This window comes from Gossypium arboreum, chromosome 11 (genome assembly GCF_025698485.1).
Source record: "Gossypium arboreum isolate Shixiya-1 chromosome 11, ASM2569848v2, whole genome shotgun sequence".
Lineage (NCBI taxonomy): Eukaryota > Viridiplantae > Streptophyta > Magnoliopsida > Malvales > Malvaceae > Gossypium > Gossypium arboreum.
In genome coordinates, this window is record NC_069080.1 from 124,510,839 (window position 1) to 124,527,474 (window position 16,636).

Below are 16,636 nucleotides of genomic sequence, written 5' to 3' on the forward strand. Positions count from 1 at the left end.
ACACTTGGATATCTATAGAGATAATCAGCAATAGTTTTCTCTATTGAGACATCCGCAACAAATGTTGGATTTTGGTACAATCAGTATATTCTCGTACGTCAATCACATCTCATCTATAATCCCGCATAGCACTCAAATAACCCTATTGGCATTTCATTATATCCTATCTTATTGTTCATCCGGGCGCAATTACACCACAGTATCATTTATTGCAATTCAGTTCATTCCTCACCTTTTTATACCAGTTTGTATACAAAATTCAAAGTATATTGAAATAACGCAAATATACAATTTAATCACAAACATCTCAATTATATATATTACATCATATGAACTTACTTGGAAAAAAGGATGAGAAACAAAATTTCAGGGACTAATTCATAATTTTTCCTTTTCCTCGATTATCTATCGGTTGATTCAAATCTTAATCTATACAGAAATTCATTTCAAATTATCAATTTCAATTATCATATAATAGTTTAATTTATGCATATGACAGCCCAATTTCATTTTACGTAATTTCTCTAAAGTTGCATTTTATACAATTTAGTCCTTAAAATTAACACAATCATAACTTTCACATTTAAGCCTCAATTTTCAATCTGATTTCAATATCATTCCTATACGACTCTCAAGCACCTATATTTACGAAATTTTATGCTATTTTTGGAAAGATTACACTTTAGTCCCTATACTTAAAACTAACAAATTTCTCTTTACAAATTAGTCCCTATTTCATCTCCAAGCTAATAAACTAACATATTAACACAAAAGCTTTAAAATTCAAAATGGTAGCATTTTAAAACTTCAATAGTTTTACAATTTAATACCCATCTAAATTAAACTACAACGATCTCAAAAACATAAAATTTACTAAAAACTAGCTTAAATTTGCTTAACATGCATAGTAAACAACTTGATTGAATCCTTATTCTCTTAAACATGGTGAAAACGTGGGAAAAGAGAATCAATAAGATGACATGATTTGTCCTTTTTCTTGAAACAAGAGAATTCACGATATTAGTAAGTTTTTCGAGTCTATCTTCTAAAGTTGAATTACTTAGTGGTAAACCCTCCTAAAGGGTTTAGGATTGGTTCAAAATTGCTTTATATTTGCACCACCATTGATATCAAGTCCTCACTTGTTGAGGGTCATGTTGACTAATGCCCTCCACTAGCGGTATCTACTATATTCATCTCTATGGGCTTTAAGCCCTAATAGTAATATTAGAGCAGAGAATATTTTGTTATCCCATGTTATGAGCAACTTGCATAGAACTTCTTGAATCGCTCCTAATAGTCATAAACAGACTCCACATCTTTTTACCTTATCCAAACGACCTCCTTTCTTAACACAGCTGCACGTGATACTGGAAATAACCTTTTGAGAAACAATCGTGAAGACCAGTCCAAGTTGTAATAGATCTAGAAGGTAGACAAAACAACCATTCCCTAGCAGAATCTGTTAAGGAAAAAGGGAAAGCACGCAATTTGATTTGATCCTCAGTTACGGCCTGAGTTTTTATACTAAGACATACCATATGAAACTCTTTTAAATGTTTGTGTGGATTTTCATTTTGTAATCCGTGAAAAATCGACAGTAACTGGATTAATCCTGACTTCAGTTCAAAATTAGTATCCATATTAGGATACATAATGCATAGCAACGGTTGTTTTGCAGGAGCTTCAGCCAATTGCTGAAACATTTGAGCCATATGTTGATGTACTAGATTCAGGTTTTCGTTAACCCTAGTGTTAATCATTTTTTTTGGTGGATCGACTCCTATTCTTCTAGTGTTTGAGTAGGGTTTTTGTTAACCCTAGACTCAACTTCGTCGTCTGCTTCTATTCCCGGCAATGGATTACTCTAAGTCCCTACCACCTCTGATTGCTTTTTACGTAGTTTTGTTTCCTTGTGATTAGCTCTCGCAATTTTCTCTATTTCTGAATCAAATACAAGAATACTTGAAGCAGATTTGGTCATAAGAAACAAAAAAAAAAATTAGTACGTTACTATTCCTCGACAACAGTGCCAAATTTTGGTGTGTCGTTGAAACATAAAAAATAACCTATCCCTATGAAATAATGAAAAAAGAATAGTATAAAGGAAGTAGGGTCAAATTCTTAGAGATTGGATTTGCACAACTTCTTATTCCTCGAGAGCCCAAGCACAATTGTGCCCAAGAAAAAGCGGCGTACTTGGAAAAAAAATAGAATTAAAAATAAGGAGGGGTTAAAATTGTATAAATTGACATCAAAATTGTAAAGAGAAACAGAATTGAGAAAAGAGATTCTTTGATTGAGAGGTTCCAGCCTTTGATTATCTCGATCCTCCTTGGTTCAATCCTATGCTTTTAGGTGATCCTTCTCATGACAAAATAAACTAGCTATAGTGGAAGAGGACGCCTACGACCACCGGCTCCACTTAGATTTTAGACTTACGATTTAGAGGAACATGATTCTAGCCAACCGTCACTTTCGTGGGACCGTCTTACACTAGATCATCACTCCTCAATGGAAAATACTACGTCATTTTGTCTCTTGGGCTCGACAACTACTGACACAGTAAGCTAACAAGCCAACAGTACAACTGTTTCAAAACATACAAAGTGACTGCCTTTGTACAAGATGAAAAGATCACTTTTGGAAAGAAATGGATAGAAGCGCCAATCCCATAATGTGGAAAAACGATGAATACTCTTTGAGAAGGCTAAGTGCTTGCTGGTCGTGAAACTAACTAAAAATTCGACTAAGGCAAGCACACCTATCGAAAAGTAGTATAGTTATAGTGAGATCGGGAATATCATATCCACGAGGACTAAAAGTACTAGTAATTACTATCTTTTTATTATCTAACCTAAGAATTAAAGGATGTTTTTAAACTAAAACTATTTATCTAATTAACTAAGATTATGACAGAGATTAAAGTTGGAAAATACTTTTTAGAAGACCGATGGAGAAGACAATACCCAAGGAAGAATCCTCCTAGAGTTCACTTATTACTTCTGAATTAGACGATTTATCCACTTGACTTAATTTGTGGAAATCCCTAATTTATGTTATTATCTCTCTCAAGACTAAAAACAACTGACTCTAGGTTGATTAATCGAAATCTCTTTCTAATTAAAACCCCTATTGTTGCATTAACTCAATCTATGGATTCCCTTATTAGATTTGACTCTAATCCGACATATTTATGTCATCCTATCTCTAGGATTGCATGCAACTCCGCTTAATTATGAATGATCTACTCTTAAACAGGGACTTTTGTTCCACTGAATAAGCACATCAAAAACCTGAATTAATATCCTGGAATATTAAAGCAAGAATTAGAACTCACAATTAAGAATAAGAACAAGTATTTATCATTTAATTCAAATAATAATAAGATTCGTCTTAGGTTTCATCTCCCTTAGGTATTGAAGGAGTTTAGTTCATAATAGTGGAAAACATCTCAAAATTGGGAAAACAACAAAACATAAAAAAACCAAAAAAATTCTAAGGAAATTGAATGGAGATCTTCAATCTTGAAGTAGATCCTACTTTTGAGCTGATTCTGACGGCTATCCTTAAGTATTTTATGCCTTCTACTCTGTGTGTCTCCTTTTAATCCTCTTCTAGGGTGTTTATATAGACTTTACAATGCTTTAAAACCCTCAAAATTAGCCTTTTTCGAGTAGAATTAGACTTGGGCTCGACAAGGACACGGCCATGTGGCACGCCCGTGTGATGATGTTCAGGCCGTGTGTAAGTGTTACTGTAAGGATTATTTTGAAGTTAAGGATTATTACCCATATAATTCATTTAATCGTTCTTCATGTTAGGGCCGTAGGGTGGATATTCTGAATTACCCGTTCCACCTCCACTTACATCGCACTGCATTACTGGATGAACCTACGTAGAACCAAGTAAACCATCAATTTTTCTATTAAAAAGTTCTACCTGATTTGAAAGCATAGCAACCGGATCAACGTTAAAAATACTGGCTACTTTTGTCAGCTTTGTCCTTATGACTTGCCACTGATAATTATTCAGTGACATCTCTTTTATGAACTTATAAGCCTCTTCAGGTGTCTTATTATTATAGTTCCACCAGTAGCTGCATCGATTATTTGTCTAATTGAGGGATTCAAATAGTTGTGGAAAGTAGCCAAAGAGGTAACCTATGGTGAGGGCACCTTCTCAATAGATCCTTGTATCTCTCCCATGCATCATAAAGTGTTTCAAAGTCCATCTGCACAAAAGAAGAGCTATCATTCCTTAACTTTTTCATTTTGGCCGAAAATTTTTTGGTCATTTGTTCCCAAGTAGTGATTGACCCTTGTGGTAATGAGTTCAACCACTGTTTAGCCTTATTCTTTAATGAAAAGGGAAATAACCGAAGGGGAATGGCATCATCAGAAATGCCATTTATTTTGAAAGTATCGCAGAACTCTAAGAAATTGGCCAAATGAGTATTTGGGTCTTCATCCTGCAAACCATCAAACTGAACAAATTGTTGAATCATTTGTAAATGTTAGGTTTGAGTTCAAAATTATTTGCAGCAATTGTAAGTCTAGCAATACTCGATTCAGCCCTCGTTAAATTAGGCTTAGCATAGTCGTACATAGTACGAGGAGTAGGATTCTGATTCACTCGATTTGCAGCAACCACAGGAGGCAGCGGATTATTTTGATTTTCAACCATTTCCTCAGTTATAGTATGGATATCGTCCTCTCGTTCTTCCTCTATGTATTTTAGACTTCGCCTTATTTCTCTTCGGTTTTTGCGAGCTGTGCTCTTAATCTCATTGTAAAAAAGAAAAGGTCTTGACGGGTTCCTCCTAGTCATAAACTAGAGACATCTGCCAGAAGCAATTAAAAAGAAAAATTTAGAAAATAAAAATTAAACTAAAAATAAAAAAGTAAATTACAATAAAATTAAAAATGGCTAAAGTAATAAAATCAAGCGTTCCTAATATCTTAGTCCTCGGCAATGGTGCTAAAAACTTGATGATCGCTAAACTAACTACAATTCGACTAAGGCAAGCGCACCTATCGAACAGTAGTATAGTTATGATGAGACTGAAAGTATCGTATCCATAAGGACTAAAAGTACTAGTAATTACTATCTTTTTATTATCTAGCCTAACAATTAAAGGAATGTTTTAACTAAGACTAATTATCTAATTAACTAAAATTACGACAGAGATAAAAGTTGAAAAATACTATTTAGAAAACTGATGGGGAAGACAATACCCAAGGAAGAATCCACCTAGACTTCACTTATTATTTCTGAATTAGACAATTTATTCACTTGACTTAGTCTGTATAAATCCCTGATTTATGTTAATATCTCTCTCGAGACTAAAAACAACTGACTCTAGGTTGATTAATCGAAATCTCTTTCTAATTAAAACCCCTATTGTCGCATTAACTCGATCTATGGATTCTCTTATTAGATTTGACTCTAATCCAGCAGATTTATATCCTCCTATCTCTAGGATTGCATACAACTCCGCTTAATTATGGGAGATCTACTATTAAACAGGGATTTTTGCTCCACTGAATAAGCACATCAAAACCTGAATTAATATCCTGGAATATTAAAGCAAGGATTAGAACTCACAATTAAATAGTACAAGTTATTTCTTCTAGTGCCTTTCATCACCGTCAATACCCCAACTATACCTTTAGTAATCTATCTTTCAAAGTGATTGTGAGCCCTTTAGATTCTAGGGCCCCTAATGAGATGCGATTTTTCTTCAAGTAGGTACATAGCGAACATCTGTCAAGACTTGGATTGAGCCGTTGTGATTCTTCAATTATATTGTACCCACTCCTATTGTCTTACAAGCACTGTCATTGCCCATAAAAACAACTTCACCTTTTAGTTCTTTAAGACTAGAAAACCAGTCCTTATTAGGACACATATGGTAAATACATCTCAAATCCAAAATCCACTCATCCGTATGACCTGCCATTGCCATGCCAACCAAGCTAAAGTTTGACTCCTCATCATGCTCTACTACACATACATCAGAAATAGCCTTGCCCTTTCGTAACTTAGGACAATTCTTTTTCCAATACCCTTTCTTACGACAAAAAGCACATTCATGTTTGGCGGGTCTCCCTTTGGACTTACCCCTTCTACCAGGTTTGTTGCTGTGTAAACGACCTCTTACTGTTAAGACTTCTGCAGTTGTATCTTTGTGATCTCTTTTATCTTTCTTTCGAGTCTCAGATCTATACAACACACTACAGACTGCATCAAATGTGATCGTATCCTTCCCATAAAGCGATGTGGTGGTAAGATGATCATATTCATCAGGAAGAGAATTCAACAACAATAATGTCTTGTTTTCATCTTCAAATTTCTCATCCAAATTTAGCAAGTCTGCTAAAATTTTATTGAATGAGTTCACATGGTCATTCAGCGACATACTAGGTGCATACGTGAATCAATAAAGTTTCTTTTTCATATAAAGCCTATTTCCAAGACTTTTCGTTAGAAACTTTTCTTCCTGTGTATCCTACAACTTCTCCGCTGAGTCTCCCTCATGACAAAGTACTTCTGCTCTTTGGCCAAACATAGGCTGATTGTACCACACGCCTGTTTATTGATCTTGGCCCACTCCTTGTCATCCATCTTGTCAGGTTTTTCTTCAAGGGTTTTATCTAGCTCTTCCTGACATAAGACATCTAGGATCTCACATTTCCACATACCAAAATTATTGGTACCATCAAATTTATCTACTTCAAGTTTTGCATTGGTCATAGTAGTCTTTACTGATGACGATGCCTCTGTCATTTTTCTCCTCAATCCCAACTACTGTATATGTGAATAGTACTATATACGTGAATAGTGCTATAGATGAACAATATCGTATACGCAAATAGTATCATAAACGATCATAGTCCCCAGGTACGAATATAGTTCTGATACCAATTGTTGCACGGAAGCATGTAAAATAGTAAAATTATTGTACTGAAAAATCACACTAAGTTCAATTCCCAGGAAAAAGAGGTGGATCATGAGGATCACTTAAGTACCAGGTCTTTCCTAGCCAGAATATCCCTCTATCGTAATTTAATAGCACAATAAATCACTACAATCACACTCACAAAATATGCAGAAATAAACAATAAAGAACACCAGAATTTTAACGAGGTTCAACAAATTTTGCCTACGTCCTCGCACACTACCAAATATATTTCACTTTAAAAATACAAGTGAAAATTTACAAATAGGGAGAGAGAATAATGTCTTAAGTAGAGAATGACAAAAATGCGATGTAGAAAATGAGAAATGGTTAGGCCTATTTATAGTTGAGGTTCAAGGATCAACTTGCAAAGTCCCTATGCAATTAGGGACTAAAATTGCAATTATCCCATGCCAAATTTCAACCCAACTTTCGGTGCCTTAAATTTTCTGATTTCCGGTGCCAAAATTCTGACACCCATATCTTTGAAAAATCAAAGACATGGGTAGCTGCCAATAAAAGGTGATTAGATTTTGAAATCTAAATCCTTCCATAAATATATTTTAAATTTACAAAGTGGAACTTAGAAAATAACGTCTCAAAATTGTTTGATGATTAAGCAGTGACACTTAACAAATTCAAAGATGAGAATGGACATTTCAAAGAATCTTTAATTGGTGATGTGAAAGGCATGCTAGAATTGTATGAAGTTGCACACTTTCAACTACATTGAGAAAATATATTAGAAGAAGCCCTTTCCTTCACTACATTTCATCTGAAGTTGGCAGAAACTATAGTAGACTATCCTCTCTCCACACAAATTGCTAATGTTCTAAAGTGACCCCTTCGCAAGAGCTTGCCGAGGTTGATTTCTAGGAGCTACATTTCCATATATGAAGGATACGATACCCAAGATGAAAATTTGCAAAGTTAGATTTCAAAAGCTTACAACATTTACACAAGAAGGAGATAAACAAGATAAATAGGTAACTGATAGTGGTAAAGATTTCCATAGTCAAGCCAAATAAAACTCTTATTTATAACCTAGCCAATACACATATCTACTAATAATATATATAAATATATATATCATAATTTCTTCTTCTTGTTTTAGGTGGTGGAAAGATTTAGATGTTGTGACCAATTTTCCTTTTATAAGGGATAGATTTGTGGAATGTTATTTCTAGATGTTGGGTGTATACTTTGAACCTCACTACGCCATTGCTAGAACTTTTGCGACCAACGTGATATGCCTCATATCAATTTTGGATGATATTTATGATGTATATGGCACATATGAAGAACTTGAAATCTTTACAAAAGCAATCCAAAGGTCATATAAAAAATATCCACTTTTACTTCAAATCATTAGAAGTAAATGCTTTTTATTGAATTGAATAATAGAGAGAATTGACCATTTGAATAGATGATATATTGATATATTGTAGGTGGGATACCAACTGCATTGATCCACTTCCCGACTACATGAAATTATGGTATAGTGAAACCTTAAATGTTTATAAAAATATGGAACATTTAATGTCCAAAGAAGAAAAATCATATCGTGTCCAAGTCGTAATAGAAGTAGCATATTTGATTTTTACCTTTTTTTTCTTGAAAAAAATTCTTATTTTGGAATGTTAATCAGCTACATTAGTTGGTTTTTGCTAACTTTTTGTTACTTTGTTTGTTAATAGATGAAACCACAATCTTAAGTTTACTATGTTGAAGCCAAATGGTTGCATGAAAATTACATACCAACAATGAAGGAGTATATGCCGATTGCATTAGTCTCTTGTGGTTATTGGAATCATACGATGTCATCTTTTGTTGGCATGGAAGATAGCATAACAAAAGAGACATTCAATTAGGCATTTAATGGCCCTAAGATTGTCAGAGCTTTAAGCACTATCTGTAGGCTGATGAGTGATATTGTTGGCCACAAGGTACAATAAATTATTTGTTTATTTTTATTATTTGACACAACTCTACATTAGCTCAAATTAATTTATGTTTATTGTAGGTTGAGTAAGAGAGAGGACATGTTTCCTCAGTAGTGGAGTGTTATATGGAACAATATGGGGTGTCAATGCAAGAGGCATACGATGAGTTATACAAGCAAATAAACAGTTGGTGTTTGAAACAAAGCAAAGTAAGCAGAGTTGAAAGCTTGTGCAGCAAGCCTCGTAACTTGGTGAAGAAACAAAAGCAGATTTGCTAAGAAACAAGAACAAAAATTGAAAGCAAAGAAAATGGAGCATAAAGATGAATGAAATTCTATATTTTTCATTAAGAAGAAACATTGGCATATATCCATTACATATATCAGTCATTGAATGATCAATACAAACAAGGTTTTCACCTAATCAACTACCTAACACCACTAAATTACATGGAAACTTGCTAATTTAACTTGCACTCTTGGTAAAGCTGATTTATCAGCTCAAAATGTCAACAAAATACATCAATCATGAATCTAACTTAATTCAAAATAAACTAAAGTTCATTACAACAACTTAAAGTAACAAAATGAATCAAAATGAAACTAGATAGCAGTGGTTGCACTTGATCCTGTTGCTCTTGCATGGCTCGGTGTGCATGGCTAGCTTCATAGTGCTACATGCTGACCAATTCTTCATCACTCCTCCTTGGTTGGCATGCTGCTAACTCCAAGTTCTTCCCTAAGCTTGTTAAACCTAGACTCGTTAAGAGCCTTTGTAAAAATGTCAGCAATCTGATCTTTTGAATTGCAATGAATCAGCTCTATCTCTCGAGCTTGTTCCATCTCCCTTACCAAATGCAACTTAATGCTGTAATGTTTGGTTCTACCATGGAAGACAGGATTCTTTGCAGTTGCAACAGCAGACATGTTATCACAATAGATCTCTGTTGCTTCCTATTGATGTAGGTTTAGATCAGTAAGGATTTTCCTAAGCCAGATGGCTTGATTCACTGCTCCAGCAGCAGCTACATACTCAGCTTCTACTGTGGATTGAGCCACTGTCGATTGCTTCTTTGAACTCCAACAAAATATTGTTGAGCCGAGGGTGAATGCATAACCAGAAGTACTTTTCATATCATCTTTTGAACCAACCCAATCACTGTTAGTGTAGCCTATCAGCTTCAGATCTTTATTCCTACTAAAATTCAATCCATAGCTCAGGGTACCTTTGATGTACCTCAGCACCCATTTGCTACTTGAAGGTGATACTTGTTGTAGCAATGCATAAACCTTGATAGCATACTCACAGCAAACATGATGTTTGGTCTGGTTGCTGTTAAATACAATAAACAACCAACAAGACTTCTATAATCAAATTCATTGACCTATTCACAGTCTACTTGACTCGATAGCTTCATTCCAACAGACATAGGTGTGCTTGTTGGCTTGTAATTCTCCATGGAGAATTTGCTTAGTATTTTTGAAGCAAATGTCTTCTGCACCAAGAAGATTCCATTATGAGTTTGTTGCAATATGCTTAGTATTTTGGCCTTAAAATCAGCCAATATGCTTTGGTCTCCTCCTGTCACCAAAAGGTTATCAACTCGCAATAAGCTGTGTTTCAACTTGTTTCTTCTTAACATACAGAGTTGGCTCACTGATGCTTCTATCATATCCCAAACTGACCAAATAGCTGTGAATTCTTGCATACCAGGCTCTAGGGGCTTGTTTTAGGCCGTACACGGCCTTTTTGAGCCTGTATACCATGTCCTCTTTACCTGTCACAACAAAGCCTTGAGGTTGGTCAATGTAGATCTCTTCTTTAAGGAAGCCATTGATGAATGCAGGCTTTACATCCAGTTGATGAATGATCCATTGCCTTTGTGTAGCCAAAGCAACTAGCAATCTAATTGTGTCTAGCCTAGCTATTGGTACAAAAGTCTCCATGTAGTCCAGGCCATACTTTTGGCTAAAGCCTTCACAACTAGCCTGGCTTTGAGCTTGTTTAAGCTTTCATTTGCATTTTGCTTGGCTCGATAGACCCATTTTACCCCAATGACCTTCCTATTGGCTGGTTTTTCAACTAATTCCCATGTTTGGTTCTTTTCAATCATGGCCATTTCATCAGACATTACTTGTTTCTAGCCTTCATGTGATTTAGATTCTTCAAAACTACTTGGTTCAACTGTAGCCATATGTGCCCTCTCATAAATTTCAGCCAACGGTCTGGTTCCCCTGACTGGTTCATCATCAATATCCATTTCTGGACCATTTTGTTCTGGCTCAGTATGATCAGCCACAAGTTCTTCAGAAATAGCCTCAGGTTCATTTCTTTCTCAATTCCAAGATACTTTTTCATTGAACACTATATCTCTGCTCACTATCACTTTGTTTGTTGAAGGATCCAAGATCCTATAGCCCTTCTTTACTGAACTGTAACCTACCAGAATGCCTACTTGAGCTCTTTTATCCAGTTTGCTTCTTCTTACAAATGGTACTTGTGCATAACACAAACAACCAAAGACTCTCAAGTGAGCCAGTGATAGCTTGAATCCAAACCACCCTTCAAATGGAGTTTTTTGGTCTAAAGCCTTAGTTGGGAGCCTATTTTGAAGGTAGACAGCAGTGTTAACGGCTTCAGCCCACAAGGTTTTGGGCAGATTTTTCTCAAACAGAAGGCACCTGACCGTATCCATCAAACTTCTATTCTTTCTTTCACTAACCCTATTTTGCTGAGGTGTGTAGACATTTGTGAGCTAATTTTTGATGCCAGCATCATTACAGAGAGCTTGAAACTGAGCTGAGGTGTACTCAACTCCATTATCTGACCTGATGGTCTTCAATTTGTAGCCTGTTTCTATTTCAGCTGTAGCTTTGAACTTTGCAAACACTTGAGCTACTTCTAACTTGTGTTTCAAAAAAAAAATCCAGCAATATCTGATATGATCATCAATAAAGAGAATGAAATACTTACTTTTATTTAGAGATTTTGTCTTCATGGGACCACAGACATTTGTGTGCACCAGTTCCAACTTGCTTGATGCTCTCCAGGTTGTGTTTACAGGAAATGGAAGCCTGTCTTGCTTTCCCATTTGACAAACCTCACAAACATCTTCATTCTGAACTAACTTGGTGAAGTTTTCAACCATTTCCTTGCTGACCATTCGAGCCATCAATCTAAAGTTGGCATGACCAAGTCTTTGATGCCAAAGCTTGGTGTCTTCTGTTAAAGCAACATGAGCTGAGTGTGAGTCACCTGACCAGTTGACTTCAAAGCATTTGTCACTCATGGTGACTGTCATGAGGCTTGATCTATTTGGATCAGTGATTTGGCACTCCTGGCCCTTGAACACAATAGAGTAGCCTTTTCAAGCAGTTGAGCAATGCTGAGAAGGTTCCTGTCAATCTCAAGTACTAGCAGCACATTTTTGATGATTTTTTCACCTGTAGTAGTGCATATTGGCACATCTCCCTTGCCTTCAGCCTTGATGAACTGACCATTCCTAATTTTCACCCTGATTTTGGAGCTTCTATCCAAGGTTTTGAAAATTGTTGCATCTGGTGACATGAGATTGGTGCAGCCACTGTCCAGTAACCATCCTTTTGAGCCTTTGCCTTGGCCAGCTAAACATGACACAACAAAGACCTGCTCTTCATGGTCACTACTGTCTTCAACCACTCGAGCTTTTTCACCCTTGTGTTGTGCTTGGTTTTGGCCAGGTCTGCTTTTTTCTTTGCAGAACCTTTCAACCTGGCCCGTCTTCTTGCAGTGTTGACATACATCATCTGGCCTGAATTAGCATTTGGTCTTTGGATGACCAGGTTTTTTACAAAATTTGTAGAGCCTATCTCCTCCTCTTGCAGCATCAGGCTTAGGCCTGTTTCTCCAGTTCTTCTTGCCTTTAAAAGCTGAGGTGCTGGAGGTTACTTTGGCCTTGGCTTGAAAAACACCCTCCTAGTGCTCTTCCATTCTACTGGCTCTCCTTTGCTCCTGAGCATAGAGGGCATTAATGAGCCCAGTTAGGGAGATGGTTTCCAGGTCTCTCGAACCCTCCAAGGATGAGATCTTTGCCTCATATCTTTCAGGCAATGTTGAGAGCACCTTCTCCACAATTCTTGCCTCACTAAACTATTCTCCTAACAATCTTATACTATTGACCACAGCCATTATCCTATTTGAGTACTGCTTCACTGTCTCTTCTTACTTCATCTTAAGATTTTCAAAGTCTCTTCTCAAGTTTAGCAACTGTTACTACCTTATTCTTTCAGTGCCTTGGAACTCCTCCTTGAGCTTGTCTCAGGCTTGCTTGGGAGTCTCACAAGCCATAATTCTGGTGAAGATAACATCAGAAACACAGTTCTGAATGCATGACATGGCCTTATGCCTTTTGTTCCTTTTGTCTACATGCTGTCTGATTTGAGCCATAGTGGGATTGGCTCTAAGTGGAGCAGGCTCAGCATCAATGTTCACCACTTCCCACAGATCGAAGGCCTGTAGGTAAGTCCTCATTTTGACAATCCAAATGTGGATTCCCTCACCATTAAAAACTGGTGGTGCTGTAGGAGAAAAACCTGATAAAGCCATTTTGTTGGTGTTTGAAACAAAGCAAAGCAAGCAGAGTTGAAAGCTTGTGCAGCAAGCCTCGTAGCTTAGTGAAGAAACAAAAGCATATTTGCTAAGAAAACAATAATAGAAATCGAAAGCAAAGAAAATAGAGCATAAAGATGAATGAAATTCTATATTTTTCATTAAGAAGAAACATTGGCCTATATCCATTACATATATCAGTCATTGACTGATCAATACAAACAAGGTTTTCACCTAATCAACTACCTAACACCACTAAATTACATGGAAACTTGCTAATTTAACTTGCACTCTTGGTAAAGCTGATTTATTAGCTCAAAATGTCAACAAAATACATCAATCATGAATCTAACTTAGTTCAAAATAAACTAAAGTTCATTACAACAACTTAAAGTAACAAAATGAATCAAAATGAAACTAGATAGCAGTGGTTGCACTTGATCTTGTTGCTCCTACATGGCTCGGTGTGCATGGCCAGCTTCATGGTGCTGCATGCAGACCAATTCTTCATCATAAACAATGCTTGGAAGGATATAAATGAAGAGTTTTTGAAACCAATAGCAGCACCAACATTGGCTCTTAATCTAATTCTAAACCTTGCAAGGGTCATTGATCTCATTTACACGGAAGAAGATGTTATACGCAAGTTGGGGAGTTAGCAAAAACTAGCATCATTTCTTTGCTGATAGATTCAATCCCAATTTGATCAAGAATTTAAGGTTCAAATGAACATGAACTCACTTTTAAAAAATGACATTCAGAAGATTATTCTTTTATCCTCAAGTTGTCAGCTCATTTACAAAATAAATAATTACTTGTCAGTATGTTATTTTATGCTGCTCTTCAATCTCTTGGCATGTGCTAGAGTTATTAGAGTTGTCTAGTGTCGCTAGGATTGTGTTTGTCTAGTGTCACTAGGATTGTGCTTTTGTATGCGTCCATTGTCATTGTCTTTTAGTGTTGGTCATGTTGCTTTAAATTCAATTAGCTCTAGTTGTTTTAAGTGCGTATTACGTGTTGTCTCTTTTTTATTAATAAAACTTAATGAAGGTTCATTATCAGATTTAATTCCCAAATCCAAAACAAGAAAAGTGCGGTCCTTGTTTTATTATGTATTGTCTTTTAGTTTTATGGGAACTATGCTTTTTTTTTTGTTTAATGAGAAGGCTAGATTTGTTTCTATGGGAGGTGCACGTGATGCTTACTTAATCCTCTGTGGTCTTGAAGGTTTTTTTTTAATTAATATTTTAGGTGGCTTGGGTTACTATCCTAAGGTGTGTTTTCAGATGTAATTTTATAATAACTAATGTTTTATATAGACTTCGAATGTGTATTTAAAACTTAAGTTGAAATTATATATATATATGAGTGGATTGATGGGAGGACTGAAAGTCTTTTTGGTGTTTTTGTTGTTGGGATACAATGGTCATTTTCATTAATTGTATCCAAATTTGGTGGTTGCCTCCTTCTATTAATAAAAGTTCATGTTTGGCTGAGAAAAAAAATGTTCTGTTTGCAAACCTTTTCCCAATTTGAGTGCTTTAATTTCAATTGGCTCCAGTTGTTTCTCTTTTCATTATCAGATTTAATTCCCAAATTCAAAACAAGAGAAGTGAATTTGAGGATTAAGAAAAAAAGGGAAATGTAAAAGGTGCAAGAATAAATTTCCTAAACCCAATTCGTGTGGAGGTAAAACTGCGAATGAGTTATTATTGGATTCTAAGAATAAAAAGAGGCTTCTGAGACGTTGGAGCTTGGGAGAAAATTGAGCTTACGAATCATTGGAAATGAAGAAGTTATTAAGGTGAAGCTGATCATTTCTCTTTTATCTCTCTGGATTATGCCTCACATTTTTTTAACCAAAATGGAGTTGACTTCCTAATGAGAAAGAGGCGTCGTCCCAATGACGCGACCACCAATGTCCCAACAATGCGATTAAGGGCGTCCGGACCCATGAATTTTAATTTTATTTGACCTACAAATTTAGCTTATAAATAAGTCTTTCTCACCCTATAAAATTTAACTCATTACACTTTTAGGTATTAGCTTTTACAAATTTTCAGAGAATTTTGTGTTTACATTTTGAGGGTTCTTGTAATAGGACCAATTTGCCCGGGCTTATAAAAAACCAAAAAAACCAAAAAATATCAAACAAAAATAAATAATAAACCAAATTGTTTATGAGTCCAATGTCCATTTACAAAATTTCGGGTCTAAATTAAATTAAACCCAAACTTATTAATCCAGACCTAACCCATTTACAAAATCTCGGGCCTGAATTAAACTAAAACCAAAACCACCCACTTAATACATAGCCAATTCATAAAATAGCCCAAAAATAATCCCAAACGGCCAAAAAAAATTGGGAATGCCAGAAACCCTAGAAGCTTCTAGAGTATGCTAGCGCCACAGCTCCCACGAATGGTTCCTACGCACGGCATACATGGCCTCTTCCTCCGTACACCCCAAGTGTGCCCATGTACAATTTCTGTACATCCACGTCAACTGAACATGCGAGAAGGAAAAACAAACACAGCAACAGAAAACACGAGAAACATTTACGCAAACTCAATACAAAGAATCAGCAAAGGAAATTAGAGGTGATTTCAAATTTTTTTTCCTCCTTCGTTTTTAATATTTCCGTTTCTTTTTGCACATATTTTGCTTCGTAGAATAATTTTTTTATTTAAAAAAAAAAGAAACGAGAGAGATTTACCTTTGTAGATGCATGACGATCCTTGTCTCCTCCATTGAAATCGGAGTTTGAGATGGGGATTTTCGAGTGGAAAACAGGCCTTGAGTCCTGGCTTTGATGGAAATAAAGAGCGCCTGTGCATCATTCACCAATTATAATGGTGAACTGGTGGTTGAATGGTCGAAATGGATGGAAGGCATTAGATTTGCTGAGCTAAAACCCTAGTAAATGGGTATTCAGTTTGTGGCTTGAAGAAATGGCAGATTGCCATTCAATTTCTTTTAATTTTGGAACAAAATAAAATGGCACCGTTTAAGGGAAGGGAGATCCGCGTGTCGACCTGTTCCAAGACCCGGATTCGCGCCTTTGCACTTCAAATGGGAAACTTGCGTAGCTAGTCCTTCCCTTTTTGTGCCGCATTTCAATTGGCTCTATTTGCGTTTTATCTAT

The 16,636-nt window shown here is 35.9% G+C and overlaps 2 long non-coding RNA genes, 1 other non-coding gene and 1 pseudogene across 3 annotated transcripts; 3 read left to right on the forward strand and 1 right to left on the reverse strand.

Moving 5' to 3' along the window:
- Positions 1–4,160: 4,160 nt before the first annotated feature.
- On the forward strand, positions 4,161–4,267 carry LOC128284759 (small nucleolar RNA R71). Its single transcript, XR_008275181.1, has one exon. It is a non-coding gene; the product is annotated as a small nucleolar RNA R71 (small nucleolar RNA).
- A 3,195-nt stretch (positions 4,268–7,462) lies between these two features.
- Positions 7,463–14,197, forward strand: LOC108471346 (sesquiterpene synthase 2-like; annotated as a pseudogene).
- A 1,439-nt stretch (positions 14,198–15,636) lies between these two features.
- On the reverse strand, positions 15,637–16,346 carry LOC128283717 (uncharacterized). The gene is made up of 2 exons (XR_008274127.1): positions 16,208–16,346; positions 15,637–15,996 (listed from the first exon to the last, which is right to left on the reverse strand). It is a non-coding gene; the product is annotated as an uncharacterized LOC128283717 (long non-coding RNA).
- On the forward strand, positions 15,960–16,373 carry LOC128283718 (uncharacterized). The gene is made up of 2 exons (XR_008274128.1): positions 15,960–16,091; positions 16,216–16,373. It is a non-coding gene; the product is annotated as an uncharacterized LOC128283718 (long non-coding RNA).
- The last annotated feature ends 263 nt before the right edge of the window (positions 16,374–16,636 follow it).